The sequence below is a fragment of the Protopterus annectens genome, chromosome 1.part0, assembly GCF_019279795.1.
Source record: "Protopterus annectens isolate FY-2018-M chromosome 1.part0, PAN1.0, whole genome shotgun sequence".
NCBI lineage: Eukaryota > Metazoa > Chordata > Ceratodontiformes > Protopteridae > Protopterus > Protopterus annectens.
In genome coordinates, this window is record NC_056725.1 from 1189069668 (window position 1) to 1189089087 (window position 19420).

Here is a 19420-nt window from a genome sequence, read left to right on the forward strand (position 1 = left end):
AGTGTAATACCCCACCTTTCTGCCTAGGGTCAGTACTTTTCAGGGGGTTCAGAGGGATACAGCTAACATATGTTTCAAAATCTGGGACATCCCTGAAATGTAATCACAGTTGGAATGTATGTCCTCTGCCCTAATCAGATATGCCACTTTTTGTCCTGCTATGATACTGTGTGGGGGTTGTAAAGTGCTGCTGTAATATTATTTCATGCTAGAATGGCTGGTTCTCTTATAACAGTCATGTAATGCAATTCCACAACAACTGTTGGTAAAGTTCCACAGAACAGGTTTTGTGTTATGGCATTCCTATCTTTCCTTTACATTCACTCATTCTGATGCATGATATATCTATTTCAGCAACAACCTGCTGTATATCTGCTGTGGCTTAGTGGTATTTAATGCAGTCTAGTGTGTCCAAGGTCTGGGGTTCGAGACTGACAGAGGTGTTTTATTTTGCTGCTGAGCAGAACAAGGGCCCTCACATGCAGGGCGACTAAGGCACTTTTAAGCAGTTGTAAGTGGGTTTGCATGTGCTTGCACAAAGCTTAGCAATACTTAGCTAAGTGCACACAAGCACACACTCGCGCAAACCCACTACTACTGTTTAAAAGTGCTTACTCCCACTAACCCTCGTCCTCATTTCTTTGAAAGAAAAGAAATGGGGAGATAGGAAAGTGGTGAAAAAGGAGCACAAAGAGGGAAAACAGTAGGGAGAACAGCTCGGGATGTGCAGGACGGGTGTAGGGAAGTACCATAGCTGCCCATTTCTTTTACAGCAACAGCTGTGCATATGCAATAATTTTGGAGGGAAATATGAAACCTTCCACCCCTGAGAGAGGGGTGAGGACAACAAAGTATGTTGTAATGTCAATTAAATATCAGTTAATGTGTCCAGCAGACGTGTGCAAAATGAGCAGCTATGTATGAGGCATAATTTTTTTTTGGGAGCAGATTGCCCTTTTTTTTTTGTCAGATGAGAGTGGAATGTGGGGTAGGGAAGTAGGTATATTTGGGCAGGTAGGTTGGGGAGGTAAACAGACAAGACAAACAAGATGCATACAGGGGCGGAATATGACACATGTGGTGGGTGAACACCATTGACGAGGAAGGATGTTTGGAAATCGCAAGCCCATGAGCCCACAGATGGCAACAGTGGAACTGAGATCCCCACCCATGGGCAGTCACCACTGCACCTTCACAGTCCAGAGGGTGGCTGTGCTGGGGGATGCGAAGGAGGGGCAGGCTCACCCATGAGTCGCGCCACTCCGCCCACGCTTGCACGAGGGAAGAGCCCCATCCCCTGCAGTGCTTCCACCTGAAGGTGGTACAGGGCCAACAGAGGAGGAGGTCCCAGGCTGGGCACTGGACCTGCTGGTGCCAGGTACCATCGCCAGCTGAGGTGGGACAGGTGGGTCCATTGGGACTGGCCTTCCCATACATTCTATGTTTAGGAGAATTTAATGAATATATGGGTTAGTAACAGTCAACAGCATTCCCAATTAGTTATAACAGCATGCAGAAGTATTCCCATTAGCCCAACACACCAGAGTTCCAACAGTTGAACAGCAAGCATGACACAAGCATATATAGAACAACAGTGGACATTACAACAGCATGCAGGTTTAATTGATGGCAATAGGCCGCCAATATTGTGGTATTTGAACAGGGCACATGCATTGAAATAAATGCAGATATTTATAAACCAATAGGACATATGTCCCAACAAATGTTTTGAGATTAGACATACCCATTGAGGTGTGAAATTGCATTTTGTATGCACATACAGTAGAGTCGAAAACGATAGCTCCATTAACAACTTATATATCCTTCTAGTTTACACTATATTCCTATTAACTGCAGTTATATGTCCCCTACATGTATTATTACACTACCCAATTGTCCTTAAATTGGGAAATGGGTTTTGCTAGATCTTTACATACATGGGCTGTATCTGACATACAAACTGTCCAGGATGCGATGTTACTGCTACATATTTTGTGAGTTGCTCAGACACACTACTTCTGAGATGGTACACTGACAGCTCTACTTTCCTATACTTATATAGATATGTTTAGGTGAAATTATCAGTTATATGTTAACAGCTCCCTACATTTCTGTCAGCACAATGACATTTCTGGGGAGCACAATACCAAGCTACTCATGTGCCAAATTAACCTGTACATGCTGGGCATGAACCAACAGTTGAGGACTGTATATATGCTTAACAGCTACTGGTACTCCCTTCATCCACTTTATATGGGCCTACCCAAGTGTGGGTTGACAGCGCTTAATACAACAGTACTATTTCTATAATGCAAGAGTACAACAACATATCAAAGAAAGTGACACGGACACACTCCAGGAATTATACCTTTATTAATTACATAACACACTTTTCAAGAGGCTCTCTCATTTATTTGATATAACAGTGCATGCAGAAGACTTATTCAAGATGTATTATACCTTTATTAATGGGTTACAACACTCTTTTTCAGGCTCTCTCGCTTATTTTATATAGCAGTACATGTAGAGAAATTATTCAAGACTTGTTATACCTTTGTTAATGAGTTACAACACTCTTTTAGGCTCTCTCACTTATTTTATATAACAGTACATGCAGAGAAGTTATTCAAGACTTATTATACCTTTATTATTGGGCTACAACACTTTTTTTCAGTCTCTCTCACTTATTTTATATATAATACGTGCAGAATAATTACTAACCTGCCTGGTGGCGCAGCCTTAGCAGCCTATCTGCATAGGCTTGCTGATTCACAGCACGGACACCTGCAGCTGTGAAGTAAATGAAATGATATCGAGACATACCTATCCATAATATAGACTACAATAGCAATTCTTACATACTTCATTCCATGGCTACCTACTCCATAGTGGGGCATTTTCCATCCCACAGGCCTCCTGTATCCACTGATTCAGTTGGTCCTCCTTGCATCTCTTCAGGTCTGAGTAGTGGTGTCTGACCTGCTCACCAGTCAGAGGGACGCCTGTGGCACTGGTGAGATCATGAGCTACATGGTTCCAGGCTTCCGCTTTGTATTTGGTGCCCTGGAACTGGCCCTGCAGGAGTCTCTCATCATGATTATGGATGAGGAGCCAAACCATTACTTTTGACTCTTCAATGCCCCAACATTGCACTCAAAATCGAGAGCCCTCTCCAACACCGGCTATGCTGACTGCAGATGGGAGCTACAACCAGTTATGGCAAGTATTCCTGCCTATGGAGCTTAAATATGCCTCATTTCCTGCACTTATTTGTGATTTTCCAGTTTTGAAAAATCTCAGCTGAAAGCACACCTGCTTAGCAATGGGTAAACTTCCATTGATATGTATGTGTGTGTTGAAAGTGCATGCATATGAAAAGCTGTCATGGCTTAGTGGTTTAGTACTGTGATTATGGTGCACAGTATCCCGGGTTTTACACCTGTTATTGCTTTTTATATTACTACTGGTCTGACCGGCTAGGAGGTGTGGTTGTGCTTAGATGACTTTGCTCAACTTTGCCCAACGTTGCTCTGCGTTGCTCTACGGTGCTCTACGTTGATCGACGTTGCCCGACGTTGCACTAGTCAGAGCGGTGTGCAGCTACGCGCAAACATGTTTTGTTTGCGCTAGTTGGCGCGATGTGCAGCTACGTGCAAAGCCATTGCGCTAGTTAAAGCAGTGCTAAGCTATGAGCAATTATACTTAAATGTGCTTAATACTGGTAAACTTTGCTTAGCAGTGCTTCACATTGCTTAAGATACGTTACTTATGCATTCATCAGTATGCATAACCATTTCGCCTTCTTATCTATGATCTATGATCTATGATATCTATATATATATATATATATATATATATATATATATATATATATATATATATATATATATATATATAAAATATCGTTCACTACTACATAGGCCATTTCAATGCTTTTTACTAAAATTTAAAAGATAAATTTCAGGAATTATTTTTACATACAGATTTCCAACAGAAAATAGAAAGGGGAGTGGTGGGACTCGAACCAGGAATGCCTTCGCTTTGTGCGAAGGATCTACCACTACACTATTGCTATTTGCTTTAAGTTGCATATAAGTTTCTTATTATCCTCTTCGATGTCTAAACTGCTAACTGTAGCTAAGCAATGGGCAAACCCGCACAAATACGCGCAAATACGGGCAGCTATATCGGGAATAATAAAAAAAATTAAAAGTTTTATATTTTATAATTGTACAGGGGTTTAGAATGTCGGGGAGTGTAGTGTTGGGATGTACACATTTGAGCGGACTCGCTCATGTCAGTTGACATTCGCCAATTGAGAGACTTGCAGGGGCACTGATTTTTGGACTGCTCGGCAGTCCGACACGCCCCCTGCACTTGTGCACGCTCTGTGTTAGCCTTAGAGTTGAGGCAGCATGCCCTCATGAATATCGATAGTGCGCTGACTTCTTACTCTTAGGCTGCAGTTTCTGTGTAAGACTAATTTAGTCTTACATGGAGGATTAGTGAATCCTGGGGAATAACTATTATGTTTGTAATAGTTTGTAAACAACTTAGAATATCTCAGCAACCACTCAAGTTACACACATACATCCAGTTGAGAGCTTTCATATACAGCTAAGGAGTTTGGTCTGTGTTGCTTGATTGTTGAGATATTCAGAAAAATGCAAACATTATGTTTATATAAATTAATATCATAAAAAAACAGTTAATATCTGTTTACTTGCACTAGAGGTCAAATATTAATGCAGTTGACATTGCCTTTGTGTAAGCTTTAAGCTTAAATCTTTTAAAACCTTACATGGTTTTGCAATTATTGATGTAAATAAGAACAAGCAATATTTGATGCCTAGAGGCCTCAATAGGAGTTAACTGCAGATGCACCTGGAGGCGTTACTTAGATGTAATGAGATAAGACAGACTTCAATAAGGCCAAGGCCATGGATTAATGAGGTGAGTGACATCATAGAAAGAAGTTAGACACGTTTAAGTAATCTCTGTATGAACTTTCCAAAACAGCACAAAGATCTGATTATAGAAATGAAAAAAAACATTGCATGCCAAACTGAAATGCCTTCTTCCCAGATAAATAAAGGGGCTAAGCAAATGAATATCTAACTGGAAAAGAATATAGTAAGAAAGAGGGAAAAACAAGAATTGTTAAAGGCCCTAAAGTTGAACGTGCTCTTGTTTTTGTACTGACTGCTTTGATCACCACTGACCAGGTTTTCAGGAAAGCTTAATTGTTTGAACTCATTGCCTCAGTGGAAAACAGAAGCCACCATTTTGAAATATGGTAGTATTTGAGGGATGGATTATAAAAAACAGAGTACCTTATATGAGAAGAATTACCTGACTGTTCTTATGCATTCATTCCTAAAAGTACAGAAACAAATATGAAGACTAGAATGAATGCTGCTTACAGTAAGAAGGTAATGCCTCCCTATGATTTGTGGGAGCTGGATGACAGATTATAAGCACTTATGCAAGTGCATACAAACAAAAAAATCTTTTTTCTCCAAGCCACTTCATAGATTCAGAATAGTATTCTTGGATGCTTTTGTAAACATAGCTGATTAGTTTGTGTCAGCGTGATGTTTACTACATAGTACTTAGAAAAGTGAAGACATACCAGAATGGCATGAAATAAAGATTTTTTAACAAAGGTTGACAAAGTAGGTAATGCTATTAAAATCCACGTGCACTATAGGGCCAAAACATGAGAGACGTGGCACCTTGTGTCCAATAAACCAGACTGATATCTTACTCCTTTTTTTTTCTTTTTATTACTACTTCTTCAAAAGAAGGGCAGAAGGCAGGACTAAAGGAAAGATGCCTTTTAGATGCTATGTCTATCAGAGAAATGGCCACAGCAAGAAAGAATGCCCATATCTTTATGCAAAGAAGTTAAAACAAAAAGATCAGAAAAGATAGGAACAGCAGGAAGGAAATAAGTTGAATAATAGTGAAAAGAAACAGAAGAAAATCAAGCAACAGATGGGATATCCAGAGCAGGAAAGAAACAAGTCTAGAAAATAGGGGATAGTAACAGTACAGGGCCCCCCAGATTATTGGGAGGAATACCCTGAGTATTATACATGCCCAAGAGACACATATTTTGACTCTTCAGTTTCTGAAGAGGAAGATGGTGACGTGAGGAGTCAGGTAGCCTCCATTGGCTGCAGTGCAGCAGACAGTAAAGAATCAGACACCACCCAAGGGTAAGATATCCTGGTTTATCAGAATTGCACACTCCTACAGCAACCAACAGCCACAGATGTGCAGCAGGAAGATGTAGATAGAGCGCATTAGGTATCACAGGGAGTGAAGGACCAGGTGGAATGTCAACAGCTATTAACTGAGAGTGAGACCACACAAATAAGCCCTGCATAATAGGGAGAGCCCCCTACTCTGCCCTCTTGTCCTATCTAGCACACTTGTCCATGAGTATGGATGGGAGACCATTTGTATGGGCGAGGGTGGAGGGGAGAGATTGGAACAGTACTGAATAAATATAGGGCCATCAGAATCAGATACTCCACCCCCCCCCCCCAAGAAAAGTGTGATGGTGAAACTGTGTTATTGGGATTTGGTGAATCCCTGCTACCTTTACAGGAGTAAACATGTCAGCATTAGATCTAAGCATCCAGAAGGGGGACTATGAAAAGATATAAAGTGTTCATTTTTTTATAACTCCCCAATGCACCACTAGCACCTTGGATATGGATGCTATACTATGAATGCATTTATAATAGTTATGGATATTAGTATTACAGATCTGTGAAACAGAAACACTTAGAGGTTTGCACCATTAATGACATGTTTGAATGTGACATTGAAACAGACATTTTGGTGTCTGCAGAGACACAGAGATTTATTGAGCTAAGACAACAGTATGCCCATCTATGGGCTGCTGAGCAATTTGGTTGTGGGCATGCTCCAGCTATCGAAATTCAGGTTTAACAAGGAAAGTTTTCACCTTATTACATAAAGGTAGAATAATATTCACAGAAATGCAGTGCCTAGCATCAGAGAGGCTTCAAAGATGGCAGGATCAAGAGAAGAGCACCGAAAATGGTACATCCTCTTCAAGTTGTCCCATCTGTGCTATGGAGGAAAAGGATGGGACTTGGAGCATGGTAATAGATTTGCACTTGGTAAGTAAATACACATCAGAAGCAGCTCAATTAGTACCATCAATAACAGAGTTAATGACTAGGCCATCTCCTGCACCACAGAATGCTTCAGTCATAGGTGCAGCTAATGCCAGCAGTACCAGAGTTAATGACTAGGCCGTCTCCTGCACCACAGAATGCTTCAGTCATAGGTGCAGCTAATACCAGCAGTACCAGAGTTAATGACTAGGCCGTCTCCTGCACCACAGAATGCTTCAGTCGTAGCTGCAGCTAATGCCAGCAGTACCAGAGTTAATGACTAGGCCGTCTCCTGCACCACAGAATGCTTCAGTCATAGGTGCAGCTAATGCCAGCAATACCAGAGTTAATGACTAGGTCGTCTCCTGCACCACAGAATGCTTCAGTCATAGGTGCAGCTAATGCCAGCAGTACCAGAGTTAATGACTAGGCTGTCTCCTGCACCACAGAATGCTTCAGTCATAGGTGCAGCTAATGCCAGCAGTACCAGAGTTAATGACTAGGCCATCTCCTGCACCACAGAATGCTTCAGTCGTAGCTGCAGCTAATGCCAGTAGTACCAGAGTTAATGACTAGGCCGTCTCCTGCACCACAGAATGCTTCAGTCATAGGTGCAGCTAATGCCAGCAATACCAGAGTTAATGACTAGGCCATCTCCTGTACCACAGAATGCTTCAGTCATAGGTGCAGCTAATGCCAGCAGTACCAGAGTTAATGACTAGGCCGTCTCCTGCACCGCAGAATGCTTCAGTCATAGATGCAGCTAATGCCAGCAGTACCAGAGTTAATGACTAGGCTGTCTCTTGCACCACAGAATACTTCAGTCATAGCTGCAGCTAATGTCAGCAGTACCAGAGTTAATGACTAGGCCGTCTCCTGCACCGCAGAATGCTTCAGTCATACATGCAGCTAATGCCAGCAGTACCAGAGTTAATGACTAGGCTGTCTCTTGCACCACAGAATACTTCAGTCATAGCTGCAGCTAATGTCAGCAGTACCAGAGTTAATGACTAGGCCGTCTCCTGCACCACAGAATGCTTCAGTCATAGGTAAAGCTAATGCCAGCAGTACCAGAGTTAATGACTAGGCCATCTCCTGCACCACAGAATGCTTCAGTCATAAGTGCACCTAATGCCAGCAGTACCAGAGTTAATGACTAGGCCATCTCCTGCACCACAGAATACTTCAGTCATAAGTGCAGCTAATGCCAGCAGTACCAGAGTTAATGACTAGGCCATCTCCTGCACCACAGAATGCTTCAGTCATAGCTGCAGCTAATGTCAGCAGTACCAGAGTTAATGACTAGGCCATCTCCTGCACCACAGAATGCTTCAGTCATAGCTGCAGCTAATGTCAGCAGTACCAGAGTTAATGACTAGGCCATCTCCTGCACCACAGAATGCTTCAGTCATAAGTGCAGCTAATGCCAGCAGTACCAGAGTTAATGACTAGGCCGTCTCCTGCACCACAGAATGCTCCCATCATAAATGCAACTAATGGATTCTTTTCAATACTTTTTACTCCTGAGTCATCCCAGAGGTTTGACTTCAAATTTGAAAATCAGCATTACTTAATAAGGAGGTTGCCTCGGTGATTTCACTGTTCCTATTTTCTTCCATCATATGATAGGAAGATTCTTGAACCCTTACATTTAAGAAACAAGGTAATATAGTACATAGATAACATAGTAATCCAGACAGAGAAAGAAGATAAACATTGAGAGAGATTGCATTTGCTGTTCATAGCTCTTAGCCAAGCAAGACTCAAAGTGTATTGTCACAAGAATCAATTACTGCAGATAGAGGTACAGTTTTTGGGATTGCAGATATCAGGAAAGGGTGAAACAATGACCACCAAGAGCATCAAGGCCTTTCAACAAGTACCCCAGCCACTGACCAAACGAGACTTGCAAAGGTTTATGGAACTTATTAATTACTGTAGAGACTTTTTGTCATACAGTGGCTTTGCTGATACAAGACTCAACATCACCTTTTTATATGCAAGCATTTGCTAATGAGTACAGTGTCAGTGTGGCATCACTACAAACATAGGCTACACAGTGTGTCAAGCACAGCAGGCAGCTGTACGCCCAGTAGGATTTTTCAGTGGAATGCTGATGTCAATAGAAAAGGACTTACAGACAGCCTACCACAAGACACCACTGGCAAATCACTGTGGAACGAAGCAGACAAAATATGTTGTGCATTTTTGAAAACTGATAACTCGGACACCAGACATTGCTTTAAAGACATTATTATAGACAAAACTAAAGATTTTAAAGCTACATGATTTTAGAGTGGCTGATAGACTTTGAAGAGAAAGGAGGGATGCAGATGTAAGACAAAGAAAATACTTGTTAAAGTTTGCTAAAGTTAATAAAATATAAAGGGTTTTCACATAATTTTGTAGAACAGGAAGAACACGAAGAACATTTAAATGAGATTATCAAAAAGATGCAGAGAATATATATTTTTTTTCAGATTGTTTCTATATTCAGAAGAGAGCAACATGGCACCCACTGTTTGAAATGTATCTAGCTAGCTCTTCAATTCCCACATGTATGAACCTTCAGTGTCTCCACAAATGTGATCTGCCTACCAGTTATGAGGGCATTCTAGTAATGAGAGTAGTAGGAAAGGTAAAAGTGTAAATACGACTGATAAAATAACTGTCATACAAATCAGAAATCCTATGGAAATTGAATCCTGACATTTTTAATCAAGAGAAAGAGGGGGATTTAAACAGATGTGCATTTCTTAAGCTTGTTAAAGAAGGCAAGGGTGCATTTGTTTCCAGCAAACAAGAGAGAGAAAGAAACAAAGACAATGAACAACATGTTGAGATGAGTATTTGAAAATATATATTCGAGCCAAATGAAATGCGGACGACTAAGTACATGGCCAAACAGTTTTAATCTTACAGAAAAGGAAAACATAAATTTTGTGTTACAGCTCTTTTATCTAGCATGCATTCTTTAGACTGCAGAGAGAATTCCACCAATGAAAATTATTACTACAGTCAATAACCTGGCTAACACATTTAGTGCAGATTTTGGGCCCTGATAACATACCATGTTGCCTAATTATCAGTACCAAATATTGCCTTTCAGCAGTCACATTAAAGGCAGCATGAATGACAAGGGACCCTGGCACAGTACAGCCTACAGTGACACCAGCACAAAACAAAAAGCAGTCAACAAAGCATAGGGTAACTCTTTAGTCAAGCATGCTGCCATGACACAGGGAAGCAGACATCCCAAGGACCATGGCAAGCAGCCACACACTGCATCTCACATGAAGCTCAACCAAAAGTATCAGCAACATGCGTAGAAGACAGTTAAATAAAAGTCCTTTGTAAAGTTAGCATAGTATATTTAACCAGCAAATTTACATAAGATGTGCAGCCTGAGGCAGCACCATCTTAAGGAGCTGCTGCACATCTACATCCATTTGTTGGGAGTTCTTGCTCTGCTTCACAGTGATACATTTCTAGTTACCATTGTCTCACATTAGCCTGTGCGTCTCCTCCACTGCTCTCTGCAAACAAGATAGAAGGGTGAAAAGGAGCAGATAAGGGGGCATTGAGAGAGGCAAAAAGGAGCAGATGAGGGGGCAATGAGAGGGGTGAAAAGGAGCAGATGGGGGGCAGTGGAGGAGACAGCTTAGGTGGGGACAGAAAGTGTAAAGCAGACAAGATGCCATTGGCACCAGGTAGTGTCACACAGCAACTGTTTCTGCTGTGAATGATCACACATAAACAGCTCTTCCCAAAATTTTGAAAGACATATATTGCACTTAATATTATGGGAAACATCAAAATAAGTGTTTTTTTTCAGGCGGCAAACCCCCTTGCACCCCTGTGAGGAAGTTAAGCCTACCACACCCCCATACTTGTGTATAACAACTTTATGGTTGTGCAGTACTGAGGAAATTAAAACTCCTAAAATTAGTGCAGTCAGGCAATCATTTATTTCATTGTAACATGTGTACTCAAGTAAAGGATTCATGAGCTACTGAGTCTTGAGAACACATGGAATAGACATTAACTAGCAGCAGGTGAATGTAACCTACTCAGGTCTCCATGGTTACTCAGAGCAGAGGAAAGATGCAATGTAGAGACTTTGTAAGTGATTCCTATCCCAAAAAGTACAAAGGTTGTTCAGAATTCAAACCATGTGGAAGGTCCAGGATACTTTAAATGATAGTGTTCTTGCCTTTGCACATTTTGTTTGTGTCACCTAGTTATTCTACTCTTTGAAAATAACCTGAAGCTTCAGACAGGATGTAAACCTCACCTACCATATTGCCTCAAAGCTGTACCTTTATACTCAGTCTCCTACAGATTACTGAGATGTGAGCTATGCTTGGCAAACAAGGCATCCCTGGATATAGCTCTGATGGGCCTTTTGTACAGCCAGAAAATAAACAGCTTCCAAACCACTAGATTCAAGAATTTAAATTTTGCTTGTAGCATAATGTTGGTGAGACAGACATGAGTCTCAGAGAATCTAGATCATTCCTAACACTATTAAAGTGTAACCTTGACAAATGGATGGGAAATTAGAAATTCACCACAGATGTGGACCCATGTGTTTGATAGACAGAGACAGACAGTAACTACGCACAGAGTAACATATGCCACCTCATAACCTTTAGAAACTTCGTAACATACCCCATCCTAATAAACTCCCATAATACACAGGGACACAATTTGGTTGGGTTGATTGGCTAGGCTTATAAAGGCCATGGTAGTTGTTTATTTTATTTTATTTATTTTACATTTGTTTACCAGGATGGTTTGATTGGGACAGTGCCCAGTTTCAGCGGAGGCCCGGGGAGAAAAGTTACAGCTTAAGCTTACATACAAAGTCATCACATCAAGTAATATAAATTATAGACAAAAAAAATGAGTGTTAACACACTTACAGGATAAAAATTTAAAAACAAAAATATATCAATAGTATCAAATTGAACAAAACTTTAAACCCCTGAATATAGACAAATATATGGTTGAACTTATATATGCAGAGGAACATAACATAAGTTAAGAAATTAATTTGTTAGCCTAGTGTACACCTATGAATTAACAAACTTAGTACTCTCATTTCAAGACACCCACTTCCCTTCCCAGTGACTTCAAGGCTATGGAAAGACCCAAAAACTGAATGGCTTACCAAACAGCTTAAATCTATAATAATGCATGTGATGAAGTACGGGAAATGTGGAAACATGACCCTACTCCCAACAACCTGGATCATTGCAGAACTCTGGGAAATATAACCAAACAGGCCATCTGTAGACTCAAAACCAAACACTTACAATCTAAACAAACATCCCTTCTTTGCTCTCCTAAACAATTCTGGCAGGAAGTCAGCAAACTAATAGGAAGTTCCACCACAAGTGAATTATCCAGTTCTAGGGTACCCATCCTGTACATCCTGTAATTTTAAACCTTCTGACATCCACAGACAATTCTCAAGCCTTCTGACTTCCTCACCTACTCACAATGCAGCCACACAACTAAGACAGCCTAAACACCCTGATTTTATTCCACCTTTTTACCACTCAAAAATTACCATTTAACACTGCTTAAAACAGATTTGTATGGGCTCACCATATGGACCTGGTAATATCTCCCTTGGTTACCACTGCAGAAATTTCATCACCACCCTGTCTTAATAACATTTATATCCTAGTGGTGAGGCACCAATAACACTATGCCAAATTCATGGAAATCATTTTTTGTCAGACAAATTTGAAAAGAAACAAAGGTCACTTCTTGCAGTCACTTCTGCCCCATCTGCATCACATCCACCCTTGTTAAAATTCTTGAAAAAATCATGTCATCTCCTTGTCACTTCCATACAAAAAATTGCTCTCAATTAATCATCACAGATAGTGGACTGGAAGGAGCACAATAGCTACTCTATGGACCCTGAAAGATAACATCTTAACCTATATGGATAGAAGAAATCATGCTGAAGCTTTTTTCATTGACCTAACCCATGACTTTAATATGGTCGAACATCCAGTTCTACATCTCCAGGTCAACCCTGATGTCACTGCATGGTTCAAAAACTTTCTATCCTCCCTTTCATTCTATGCAAAGATAACACCCATAGCTCTCAACCTCTTAGCACAAAAAATCTGGGCAAAGCAAAAAATAATGGGGGTACAAAACCCCCAAAATAGAGACAAATTTTAAATACTGCTCTTATAAACTTAGAAAGTTGATAGAATAAAAGGTATTGTGTTAACCTGTATTTTCTGAAGGATATGAAGTCTGAAACTCAAATGCATGTCATTATTTAGTGAATTCAGTCATCACCGATTTGCCACAAAAATCCAGAAAATCAGAAGTTTTATGAGGAACAGACCAAAATTTTGAGGCAAAAATCTGGACATTCTAAAAATATCTGGACAGTTAAGAGGTATGGTAGCACCTACTCTTTCCAACAGTTCCCTCATTCACTCTGGAATCTCACAGGCTCCACTCCAAAAGCTCTTCTATTGTCAATCTTCATTAGCAAACTTCCACTAGACTTGCCCTATTTGTCACTTTTTTCTGCAGATGATATGATCATCTATAGATTTGATCCCTTATATCATACAACTGAAAGTCAACTTCAAAAGGGCCTTCTTCACCTACAGCACTGGCTAAATACCAATAAGCTATTACGCAATGCCAAAACAAAAATAAAAGTCCTTGGTATATGGCAGCCAAAAAAGATTGGCCTAATTCCCCCAAGCAATTAATATTCCTGGCTGTGATAACAATCCCTCTGAAATGGGCTCATCCTTTAGATAGTTGGACACCTGACTAGGCCAATCACTGAACTTCAATGAGCACATAGAAATGTTGAGAGCAAAAATGTACATTCTATGCTTCTGGGCCAATAAAAATCTCAATTCCTCTCAGATCTACAAGGAGTGCTATAAGGCAGCTTTAGTGTGGTCTCCTCTTGTTTGTACCAGCTCCTGTAAAAAATACTGCCACCCTTCAGGCCCTCTCCAATAAATGATGTTGATTCTTTGCTAACTCACTATGGAATAAACACCACTGATTTAATATTTCAAAGGCTATGTGGTTCCAATTCAGTCCATATCAGATCTTTTTGGTCCATTACTCTTCAAAATAGTCAAAGTTGACACTCCTTCCCCTCCTTCTCCCAAACTTTTTACCTCCACTCAAACTTATACCTTAAGAAGCCAAAGCAGATCTGGCCTCTCCCCACAGACCCCTTCTCTCAGACTGCACTCTGTTAGCTATTACTTCTCTGTTCTGGCTACAAATCTATGGAAGTCACTTCCTCCTGATTTAATTGATCACACAAAGTATTTATCTGTTCAGGCCATAGTTCAAACAATACTTACTAAAATAGTCTGAATGCAAATGTCACTCTAAATGACTTCAAATAAACAGATATCTCCAAATGCATAGTACCTTTACTTCCAATATACCTGATCCAACTGATTACCTCACTCATCCTATACAGTGATTCAGATTACAATACCGTTACTGCTCTAATCCCACCATGCATTCTTCCCTCTTTTATCTTGCAGGTCTCTGTTAGCTTAGCTAACCTCACTACTCCTACCCATATCTTCAGCACTTCTACTCTTACTTAAACTCTATTTTCCCTTTTCTATTCCTGTTATGTAACTGTACATATATTTGGATTGTTAGATCTTCTATGTATATACTGTTTGTCAGATTGTCTATGCTTATTCATAAATGTAAAACATTGCTGTATGTATCCTGTACATTATTTAGTTACATTATGATGTAACCTGGCTGAGCCTGTAATTGGTCATTGTTTGGCCTGTGTTCCACCCCCAGTAAACAAAATTTAATAAATAAATGTAAAGACCCCCCTTACACTGTGTGGGTGTTGATGAGCACTGTTACATGGATTGACTCAAGCCATTGATAACAGTTACAGTCATGTAAATATCTACATTTCCAGGGTTATCCAGCACCACCCATTAGGTCTCCACATGGTATTTGAATAGTTTTGAATGATTGGCACAGGGCTGTCATATGCCAAGTGTGTCACTTATAGATGCTACTAGGATGTTGTGTATCTACACATCCTGGCTAGTGCATTTTCATATCCCATACATTTTGTAGAGTAATAACCTTCCCCGGGATTCAGCAAACATCCGTGCAGGAATAGCTTATTCATGCACAGAAGGGACAGTTCCGATACAGCACAGCAGTGCGCCATGCATATTCATGAAGGTGCGCTGCTGTGCTGTTAAACAGACATGGTTCTGTGTACAAGAGCAGGGTGTGTGCTGAGAGCAGTGCTCTCACAATGCACATGTCCCCTGTACACCAGAATTGCCATTCGGCAATTTAAAACAAGCGAGAATGCTTGTAACACCCCCAACCCGTCAGGGTAAGAAATCTGATCAAAGACATAAGGGACAATCATCCATACCAAGGCAAATGTTGATAGAATAACACATGCAGCATAAACACATAGTGCACACCTCCCAACCTGTCAGAGTAAGGAATGTGGACAAAGCCATAAGGGACAATCGTCCCACAAAGCAGAAAGTTGATAGAATAGCAGGTTGAGCATTAGCATGGATATTCTGAAGGGTAAAAATAATAAAACACAGCAAATAAATTTTTTTATACATGCAATAAAGTTTAAGCGCAGCTGCGTGGGTGTGCCCATTGCTTAGCTGCTCTTAGTCCAGCTTAAACAGCACAAGAAGTTAAATAGCAAGGCACATCCAACATAAGCAGTACTGCAACAGTGTAGTGATTAGAGCGTATGCTTTGCAAACAGCCATTCCCAGTTTGAAACCCTCTGTAACCAATTTGCATTTTACATGTGAAAGCAGTACATACACATTTTTTTATAATTAGCTACTAAATAACATATATTTGTTAACCAGAGTACTATAGTAGGTCCAGATGTAAGGTGTCAGTTTAATAAAGTTGTGAAACCCCCATATAAACACAAGTGCACCATACAGTATAGTCACACATGAATAAATGTAATGAAAGCACACTGGGGGATATCAGGGACAATAAACAAATTTATAATATGTAATGAATGATGAATCAATCCCATACAACAGATAGTCTATAAAATAAAAAATAAGCAATGCTAAGCATTGCACAGCTTTGCTGACTGGGTGTAAGCATTGTGTACATATGAATACTAAGCAATGAATAGCCCAGCTAAGTGGATTTGCCCATTGGTAATCAATGCTGAACCTGGCCCTTTAAGCACTGCTGACCTTAGCTAAGCAGGTTTGCCCATAGCTTAGCTTAGCTCAGCATATTCAAAACCATCCAATCAGGGCAAACGGTGGGATATGGGCCATATTTAAACCCTGCAGGCGGGAATACAGCTCATAACTGGTTGCAGCTTTCCACTGTAGGCAGTATGGCAGGTGTTGGTGAGGGTATGTGCTTCCGGGTGCAGCGCTGGGGCATACAGGAGTCCAAGGTCATGGTAGGACTCCTGGTAAAAAAACATGATGACAGACTGCTGCAGGGCCAGTACCAGGTCTCCCAATATAAAGTGGAAGCCGGGAACCATCTCACCCGTGATCTCACCAGTGCCACTGGTATCCCTCAGACTGTTGAGCAGGTCTGGCACCACTATGGTGACTTGAAGTGGAGGAGGAGGGAGCTCTTGGATGAGTGGGGCCAGGACACAAGGCAGAGGGGTGATGTCCCAGCAGTGTGTAAGTAGTCATATCAATAACTGTTTATCAAAGTACAGCCTGTGTATGTGGTAGATAGCTATGCCTAAATATTTCTCTATTCCCTTTACAGCTGCAGCTGAGCGGGCTGTGATTCAGGAAGCCCATGCCAGTAGGTTGCAAAGGCTGCGTCGCGAGGCTGGTGAGTAAAAATCCTGCTTGTAGTAGTCATACCAAATAAATATAAAGTAGTAGAAAGTCACCTGGCAGTATAAAAACTGTGCATGAGTTGTACTGAATAAACCAGACAATATGACAGTAATAGTCCCAGATAGATGATATTTAAATAAAATCGTAACTGTCTGGCAATAAAGTTCTAAATCCTGGACTGGTTGTGTTTAATCTGGTATTGTATGGCATTTAGTGTTGCATTCTCTGAATAGTAATGTTGTGTTAACCACTGTTACCCACACTGTGCTACATAAAAAATATGTTTAGGAATGTCTGTATAAAACTGTTGTAAGTACAAGGTCAGATTGTACAACCAAGAGAGACTTAGACAGAAAACACTAAAGAAACAGACCGCATTTTCTAAATAGTTCACTCTGATGAAACTCAAATTGTTGTATTTTTAGCACACACAGCCATGGTTCGAATCCAGGGAGTGGTAGTAAGCTGTATGCATAATACCTCTCAATTGTACATATTTTCGCAGAATCTCCAGATAATTGCTGATATTTTTGGCCTGTTCCTCTTTTCCTCTTTCTCCCTGGGAAATCACTGGGATGATCTCGGAATGTAGTGACTGAATAATGACATACATTTGAGTTTTAGAATTCTAATCCTTCAGAAAATGTATATTAAAACAAATCATGTTACTCTAGCAACTCTCTAAGTTTATAAGAACAATATTCAAAATATGTCCCTATTTGTACCCCCATGTTGTCAAGCTTTGTCCAGAATTTGTGCATTAAGAGATTGAGAGTATGTGCATTATTTTAACTAGGAATCTGGGAATATGTGTAGAAACAGTCAGGTAGTGTTAACAAATATTCCCCCCACAGTTCTTTCAGATAAGAAAACTGTAACTGCCTGGCAATAAAGTTTTAAATCCTTGACTGGTTATGTTTATTCTGGTATTGTATGGCCTGAAATGTAGCATTCACCAAGATCTGATATCAGAATAATACTGTTGTGTCAACCACTGTTTCTCACACTGTGCTACGCAAAAATGTGTCTAGGAATGTTTGTTGTAATTTCAAGGTAAAATTGTACAACCAAGAAAGACTTAGAAAACACTGAAAAATCAAGCAACAGTTTCTAAATAGCTCACTCTGATGAAACAGCAAATGTTGTAGTTTTAGCACTCACAGCCATGGTTTGAATCTTGGCAGTGGTAGTAAGCTGTATGCATAATCATACTTCTCAACTGTACAGATTTTCCAAGGATGTCCAAATAATTGTCTCATATTTTTGGCCTGTTCCTCTTTCTCCCTGGCAAATCATTGCAATGATCTCAGAATTGTAGTCACTAAATAATGACATACATTTGAGTTTCAGACTTCTAATCCTTCAGAAAATGTATATTAAAACAAATCCTGTTACTCTAGCAACGTTCTAAGTTTATAAGAGCAGTATTCAAAATATGTCCCTATTTGTACCCCCCATGTTGTCAAGCTTTGTCAACTTGTTATGCATTAAGAGATTGAGAGGTATGTGCATAATTTTAACTAGGAATCTGGGAATATGTGCAGAAACAGTCAGGTAGTGTTAACAAACATTCCCTCCACAGGTCTACAAGTTAAGAGAAGTAGAATTTAGCTATAAGACAGTTGAAGTATACACTTGTGTACAAACATACCACTTCTCAAACTAAGGCCATAGGGTATTGTAATAATACCTGTAGAGTAATGGTTAAAGCAATGATCATTAAAGTTGTGAGTACTGCAAAGATATACAAGTTGTTAAGTGACATCTCTCTCCCCCCCTACCATATATGCAACAATAATCTAAACACACAACTCAATGCGTATGTTTACACCAAACCTACTGTTGGGACATATGTCCTATTGTTCAACAAATACTGAAATGTGTTTCTATTAATGTTCCATGTTGAAATACTATCAATGGTGGCAAGTTGCTATCAATGTAACCTGCATGCCATTGTAATGGCCACTGTGGTTCCATATATGCATGTGTTCTGTTTGCTATGCAACTGTTTCAAATCTGTTGTTTTGGGTTAATGGGAATAAGTATGTATGCTGTTATAACTAATCTTGCATTGTGTTGACTATTACGAACCTGCATATATTTTAAAACTGTAACACCGTAGCACATTTGGGAAGGCCGGTCCCAGCCGACCCACCTCTCCCACCTCATCTGGCCATGGCACTGGGCCCCTGCACATCTGGGACTCACCCTGGGAACTCCTCATCTGCTGGTCCTGCACCACCTTCGGGTGGAACTGCCTCAAGGGATGGGGCTGGTCCCCCCCCCCCCCAGGATTGGGCATGGACAAGATCCTGTTACCCAAAGCCAGGTCTGTTGTTTGGTGTCTAGTGAGCTCTGAAAGGAGTTTGGAGATCTGCTATGCCAGCT